This window comes from Salmo trutta, chromosome 16 (genome assembly GCF_901001165.1).
Source record: "Salmo trutta chromosome 16, fSalTru1.1, whole genome shotgun sequence".
Taxonomy (NCBI): domain Eukaryota; kingdom Metazoa; phylum Chordata; class Actinopteri; order Salmoniformes; family Salmonidae; genus Salmo; species Salmo trutta.
The window spans coordinates 57,284,912-57,292,660 of record NC_042972.1 but is presented as its reverse complement, the minus strand read 5'-3'; positions in this window follow the sequence as shown (position 1 = coordinate 57,292,660).

The window sequence follows — 7,749 nt, the reverse complement described above, 5'->3', positions numbered from 1 at the left end:
AAATAAGAAGAAAATAAGGCGGTCAATGCAAATAGTCTGGGTAACCATTTGATTAACTGTTCAGCAATCTTGTGGCTTGGGTGTAGAAGCTGTTAAGGCGCCTTTTGGTCTCCTTCTTGGCGTTCTGGTACCACTTGCCATGCAGTAGCAGAGAGAACAGTCTATGACTTGGGTGAATGGAGTCTTTGAACATTTTCAGGGCCTTCCTCTGACACTGCCGGGTATAGAGGTCCTGGATGGCAGGGAGCTCGGCCCCAGTGATGTACTGGGCTGTATGTACTACCCTTTCTAGCGCCTTACGGTCGGATGCCGAGCAGTTGCCATACCAAGCGGTGATGCAACCAGTCAGGATGCTCTCGATGGTGCAGCTGTAAAACCTTTTGAGGACCTGAGGTCCCATGCCAAATCTTCTCAGCCTCCTGAGGGGGAGAAGGCATTTTTGTGCCCTCCTCACAACTTTGTTGGTGTGTTTGGACCATGATATGTCCCTAGTGATGTGGACACCAAGGAACTTGAAGCTCTCAACCAGCTCCACAACAGCCAAATCAATGTGAATGGAGATGTTTTCGGCCCTCCTTTTCCTGTAGTCCACGATCAGCTCCTTTGTCTTGCTCATGTTGAGGGAGAGGTTGTTGTCCTGACACCACACTGACAGGTCTCTGACCTCCTCCCTATAGGCTGTCTCATTGTCATTGGTGATCAGGCCTACCACCGTCGTGTCGTCGGCAAACTTAATGATGGTGTTGGAGTCGTGCGTGGCCATGCAGTCGTGGCTGAACAGGGAGTACAGGAGGGGATATGGGCACGCAACCCTGAGGGGACTCCGTGTTGAGGGTCAGCGTGGCGGATGTGTTGTTGTCTACCCTCAGCACCTGGGGGCGGCCTGTCAGAAAGTCGAGGATCCAGTAGCAGAGGGAGGTGTTCAGTCCCAGGGTCCTTAACTTAGTGATGAGCTTGGAGGGCACTATGGTGTTGAACGATGAGCTGTAGTCAATGAACAGCATTCTCACATGTGTTCCTTTCGCCCAGGTGGGAAAGGTCAGTGTGGAGTGCAGTAGAGATTGCATCATCTGTGGCATGCGAATTGGAGTTGGTCCAGGGTTTCTGGGATGATGATGATGTTGACGTGAGACATGACAAGAATTTCATGGCTACAGATGTGAGTGCTATGGAATGTTAACCTGTTTAAAGGTCTTACTCACATCAGCTACAAAGAGCGTGATCACAGTCATTCAGAACACCTGGCACTCATGCATGTTTCAGTGTTGCTTGCCACAAAACGAGCATAGAAGGAATTTAACTCGTCTGGAGGGCTCGTGTAACTGGGCATCTCGCGGCTGGGTTTCTCTTTGTAATATGTGATACTGTAGTTTGCAAGCCCTGACACATCCGACGAGCATCAGATCTGGTGTAGTAGGATTCGATCTTAGTCCTTCATTGGATGGCTTAGCGGGATTTCTTACAAGTTTCTGGAGCTCTAGCCTTTAGCTTAGTGAGGATGTTGCCTTTAATCCATGGCTTCTGGTTAGGATATGTACAGTTGAAGTCGGAAGTTTACATACACCTTAGCCAAATACATTTAAACTCAGTTTTTCACAATTCCTGACATTTAAACCAAGTAAAAATTCCCTGTCTTAGGTCAGTTAGGATCACCACTTTATTTTAAGAAAGTGAAATGTCAGAATAATAGTAGAGAGAATTATTTATTTCAGCTTTTATTTCTTTCATCACATTCCCAGTGGGTCAGAAGTTGACATACACTCAATTAGTATTTGGTAGCATTGCCATTAAATTGTTTAACTTGGGTCAAACATTTTGGGTAGCCTTCCACAAGCTTCCCACAATAAGTTGGGTGAAATTCGGCCCATTCCTCCTGACAGAGCTGGTGTAACTGAATCAGGTTTGTAGGCCTCCTTGCTCGCACATGCTTTGTCAGTTCTGCCCACAAATTTTCTATAGAATTGAGGTCAGGGCTTTGTGATGGCCACTCCAATACCTTGACTTTTTGTCCTTAAGCCACAACTTTGGAAGTATGCTTGGGGTCATTGTCCATTTGGAAGACCCATTTGCAACCAAGCTTTATCTTCCTGACTGATGTCTTGAGATATTGCCTCAATATATCCACATAATTTTACTTCCTCATGATGCTATCTATTTTGTGAGGTGCACCAGTCCCTCCTGCAGCAAAGCACCCCCACAACATGATGCTGCCACAACCGTGCTTCACGGTTGGGATGGTGTTCTACGGCTTGCAAGCATCCCCCTTTTTCCTCCAAACATAACAATGGTCATTGTGGCCAAACAGTTCTATTTTTGTTTCATCAGACCAGAGGACATTTCTCCAAAAAGTACAATCTTTGTCCCCATGTGCAGTTGCAAACCGTAGTCTGTCTTTTTTAAGGCGGTTTTGGAGCAGTGGCTTCTTCCTTGCTGAGCGGCCTTTCAGGTTACGTCAATATAGGACTCATTTTACTGTGGATATAGATACTTTTGTACCTGTTTCCTCCAGCATCTTCACAAGGTCTTTTGCCATTGTTCTGGGATTGATTTGCACTTGTCGCACCAAGGTACTTTTATCTCTAGGAGACAGAACGCGTCTCCTTCCTGAGCGGAATGACGGCTGCGTGGTCCCATGGCTGCATTCTATTGTTTGTACAAATGAACGTGGTACCTTCAGGCATTTGGAAATTGCTCCCAAGGATGAACCAGACTTGTGGAGGTCTACAATTGTTTTCTGAGGTCTTGGCTGATTTCTTTTGATTTTCCCATGATGTCAAGCAAAGAGGCACTGAGTTTGAAGGTAGGCCTTTCCAGGCTGTTTAAAACCTGTTTGGGATAGGGGGCAGTATTTTCACGGCCGGATAAAAAACATACCCGATTTAATCGGTTTACTACTCCTGCCCAGAAACTAGAATATGCATATGATTAGTAGATGTGGATAGAAAACACTCTAAAGTTTCTAAAACTGTTTGAATGGTGTCTGTGAGTATAACAGAACTCATATGGCAGGCCAAAACCTGAAAAGATTCCATACAGGAAGTGCCCTGTCTGACAATTTGTTCTCCTTCTAGGGCATCTCTATCAAAAATACAGCATCTCTGCTGTAACATGACATTTTCTAAGGCTTCCATTGGCTCTCAGAAGGCGCCAGAAAGTGGAATGACGTCTCTGCAGTCTCTGGGTGAAAAACAGCAGGAGTTTTTGTGAGTGGTCAGGCAGGGAACAATGACACTGGAGTGCGCGTCCACGAGACGACTCCATGTTTTTCTTTCAGCCTATGAATTTATATAACGTCGCCCGGTTGGAATATTATCGCTATTTTACAAGAAAAATAGCATAAAAATTGATTTTAAACAGCGTTTGACATGCTTCGAAGTGAGTTTTTTATCCGGCCGTTAAAATACTGCCCCCTATACCACAACAGGTTAATAAATAAGAAGATGAGCACTTTACCCGCTGCATTTTTTTCCACTCCTTACGACAAACATTACACCCTGGGTGGCAGGTAGCCTAGTGGTTGGAGCATTGAACTAGTAACCGAAAGGTTGCAAGATTGAATCCCCGAGCTGACAAGGTAAAAATCTGTCGTTCTGTCCCTGAACAAGGCAGTTATTAACCCACTGTTCCTAGGCTGTCATTGAAAATAAGAATTAGTTCTTAAATGACTTGCCTAGTTAAATAAAGGTTAAATAAAATAAATCTGTGGGAATGTGCCTTAGGCATGAGGACTGCAGATGTGGCCAGGGCAATAAATTGCAATGTCTGTACTGTGAGATGCCTAAGACAGTGCTACAGGGAGACAGGATGGACAGCTGATCATCCTCACAGTGTCAGACCATGTGAAACAACACCTGCACAGGATTGGTACATCTGAACATCACACCTGCGGGACAGGTACAGGATAGCAACAACTGCCTGAGTTACACCAGGAATACACAATCCCTCCATCATACACAATCCCTCCATCAGTGCTCAGACTGTCCTCAATAGGCCGAGAGAGGCTGGATTGAGGGCTTGTAGGCCCGTTGTAAGGCAGGTCCTCACCAGACATCACCGGCAACAATGTCGCCTATGGGCACGAACCCACCGTTGCTGGACCAGACAGGACTGGCAAAAAGTGCTCTTCACTGACGAGTTGTGGTTTTGTCTCACCAGGGGTGATGGTCAGATTCACGTTTCTTGTCGAAGGAATGAGCGTTACACTGAGGCCTGTACACTGGACAGGGATCGATTTGGAGGTGGAGGGTCCGTCATGGTCTGGGGCGGTGTGTCACAGCATTATCGGACTGAGCTTGTTGTCACTGCAGGCAAGCTCAATGCTTTGAGTTACAGGGAAGATATCCTCCTCCCTCATGTGCTACCCTTTCTGCAGGCTCATCCTGACATGACCCTCCAGCATGACAATGCCACCAGCCATACTGCTCGTTCTGTGCTTGATTTCCTGCAAGACAGGAATGTTGGATCGGAGGGTGAGGGCTAGGGCCATTCCCCCAGAAATGTCCGGGAACTTGCAGGTGCCTTGGTGGAAGAGGGGGGGGGGTAAAATCTCACAGCAAGAACTGGCAAATCTGGTGCAGTCCATGAGGAGGAGATGCACTGCAGTACTTAATTCAGCTGGTGGCCACACCAGATACTGACTGTTACTTTTGATTTTGACCCCCTTTTGTTCAGGGACACATTGTTCCATTTCTGTTAGTCACATGTCTGTGGAACTTGTTCAGTTGATGTCTCTGTTGTTGAATCTTATGTTCATACAAATATTTACACATGTTAAGTTTGCTGAAAATAAACGCAGTTGACAGTGAGAGGATGTTTCTTTTTTTGCTGAGTTTATATATTTATTATCATATAAGGCAATTTTGTGCTCTAGTTTGCAGGAAATGGCATTTACAGGTGTTCAAAAATGCTAAAATCTCTGAGTCCAAAGGGTGGCCCTGCCCACTTCCGGGACTCTCCCCTGGTCGTACTCGCAGCATCACCTTGTTAAAAAATCCTGAGGAGAACCTGTATACCCTTAGTCTATTGGGACATTCATTGGGACCTCTCTCTTCATCTGAAAACAAGCTTTCATAGATTCTGTATCTGAGGACAGATAATATCACAAAGAAACAGGCTTCATTATAATCAAATTAGACAGCAGTGAATATTGTGTTGCTATTATGTCTCTATCCTCAAAGTTTTCATAATGTCCTCCCACAATATTATCTGCCCTATGCACTACACTCTCCCTTTACTGACAGCTGGAGCTGCAATTTCACCCTCTTCTATGACTGTTATCTACAAATTCATTTGCAGACTGTTTTTAATTTACAATGATTGCATCAAGATACAGTAGCTAGCTAATAGCAAGTTAGCTAGCTGATTACATTTATTTCACTTAGCTAAACAGTGTGTAAAGTTAGCTAGATAGCTAGCAGCTCAGTTGACTACTGTGCCCAGCTAGCTAGCTAGCTAATGAAATGTTTTTATTATATAGAAAACTGTTTTTTTTTTTGTGTTTTTTCTAAATTGTATTTACTTATTTGAATAGGTTCTCCCACTGCCTCCATTTTTTTGGGGTCCTTACAAAAACAAAAATCATGGGCAATCTTGACTATTTTTGGTGGTAGCATAGCATAGCCAGCATACATGTGGATGAATGGAGACAAGGAAAAAAGTGTTTGTCACCAAAGCAGTTTAGAACGTGTTGTGACGTTTGACTTACCAGCGTAATCCACTTTCAATTTCAGTAAATGTGAATCGCAGACTGTTGGCCACACATGATAACTTGAAAACCAGCACTTGAAACTAGCATAGGCAACAACTACCTGGACACAGTGTCGCACATAACACACAGCACCCCTTCTACAGGTGTGTGTGGGGGAGGGTTCGTGAAATGTAACATCCAATCCAAATTTCAACCGTTTTTCCAATACAACATTCTCCAGATTTCCAAGGGAGGCGTGACAACGATGTGATTTTGGAGGTATGGCAACGCGAGACTAGTGAAACTTCCAAGTCCATTTGCGATATTATAACAACAAAGAAGTTTCTTCAAACTACTTGCAATGGAACAGCAGACAAAAACAATAACAAAGGCGCTGGGGCAAACAGTGGCACTGTTCTCCCCTTTACGGATTTCAGCTTTTAGGCCTCTAGAAGTGCAAGTGATATAACGGCAAATATTAGTTGATACGCTGTAATATCAATTGTTAATTTTTCTTCCCAATTTTGTGGTATCCAATTGGTAGTTTATAGTCATGTACCATCGCTGCAACTCCCGTACAGACTCAGGAGAGGCGAAGGTCAAGAGCCATGCGTCCTCCGAAACACAACCCAGCCAAGCCGCACTGCTTCTTGACACATTGCTCGCTTAACCCAGAAGCCAGCCGCACCAATGTGTCAGAGGAAACACTTTACACCTGGCGACCGTGTCAGAGTGCATTGCGCATTGTGCCCGGCCCGCCACAGGAGTTGCTAGTGCTTGATGGAACAAGAACATCCCTGCCGGCCAAACCCTTCCCTAACCCGGACGATGCTGGGCCAATTGTGCGCCGCCCCATGGGTCTCCCGGTCACGGCCGGCTGCGACAGGATCTCTAGTGGCACAGCTAGCACTGCAATGCAATGCCTTTGACCACTGCGTCACTCAGGAGGCCCTGTAATATCAATTTTACCAATCCCATGTAAGTTACAGTAAAATTCTGGGCAACCCCTTTACATTATATGATCTATATGTACAGTACTTTCATTACAAAAGTCAAGTTGAACTATATATTTGCTAGCCTGGGTGCCAGTGTGTTCCAGTGTGTTTCTCTTGCCAATTCCTTATAGAATTGTCATGCCAAACATTGTTTAGCTTGACAATGACAATTGAGTAGGCAAAAGCACAAACAGATCTGGGACCAGGCTATATATTTGCAGTTAAACTGACTAAACCTGTAGACAGAGCAGTAATGCTGTTGTTTAATGCCACATTGCTTAGGATTAAATGGTTTGTTCACTAATCGATTATTGAGGACTAAAGGAATAGTCCACTGAAATGTCAAATTGTGTTATGACATTCCTGATCATTAGGGAGGATATAATACATAGAGGGATATTTTGCATGAGCAAATGGCAGTGAGTAGTGTGCAAATAAACCATAATATTTCAAATAGATGGGAAGGTTCATTATCCTATGTGAGTTTCAAATACTTCAACTCTGGACTGATCACATGAATCAGCTGCCTCATGCATCATGCAGGGTGAAATAATATTCCCCTTATAATGCACATCTTTGAAGAAAAGTTCAAATATAATTGCAGTGGGTTTTTTAAATTTATTTTTCAGATCTGTGCTCTTTCGTGCTACAAAAATGACACACATTATCTTCAACCTGACAATTGTCAACTGAATTGCAAAACTTGATTATTTATTCTTGTGAATTAGCAGCACTACAAAGAGTTACATTTTATAATAGCATAAACTATTTATAGATAGTGTTCATACTACTACACATTATTTTTTTTGTAAACATATATAAGCATTATAACATTACAACTCATAAACTTGTATAACATTTATAATAATTTATTATCCGTTCATAAGAATTTGTGAACACGAATTAGCATTTATAATGTCTTCCCAGTATTCATTAATGTTATTATATATAGTTACCAATAATGTACTATTATTTAGGGATTTCTTGGATGGATGTTCGACCAGTAGTGCCTTTAGTTTTGATTCTTTAATGAACAATTTCACATCATGGCCTACCTTAAACCTCTAC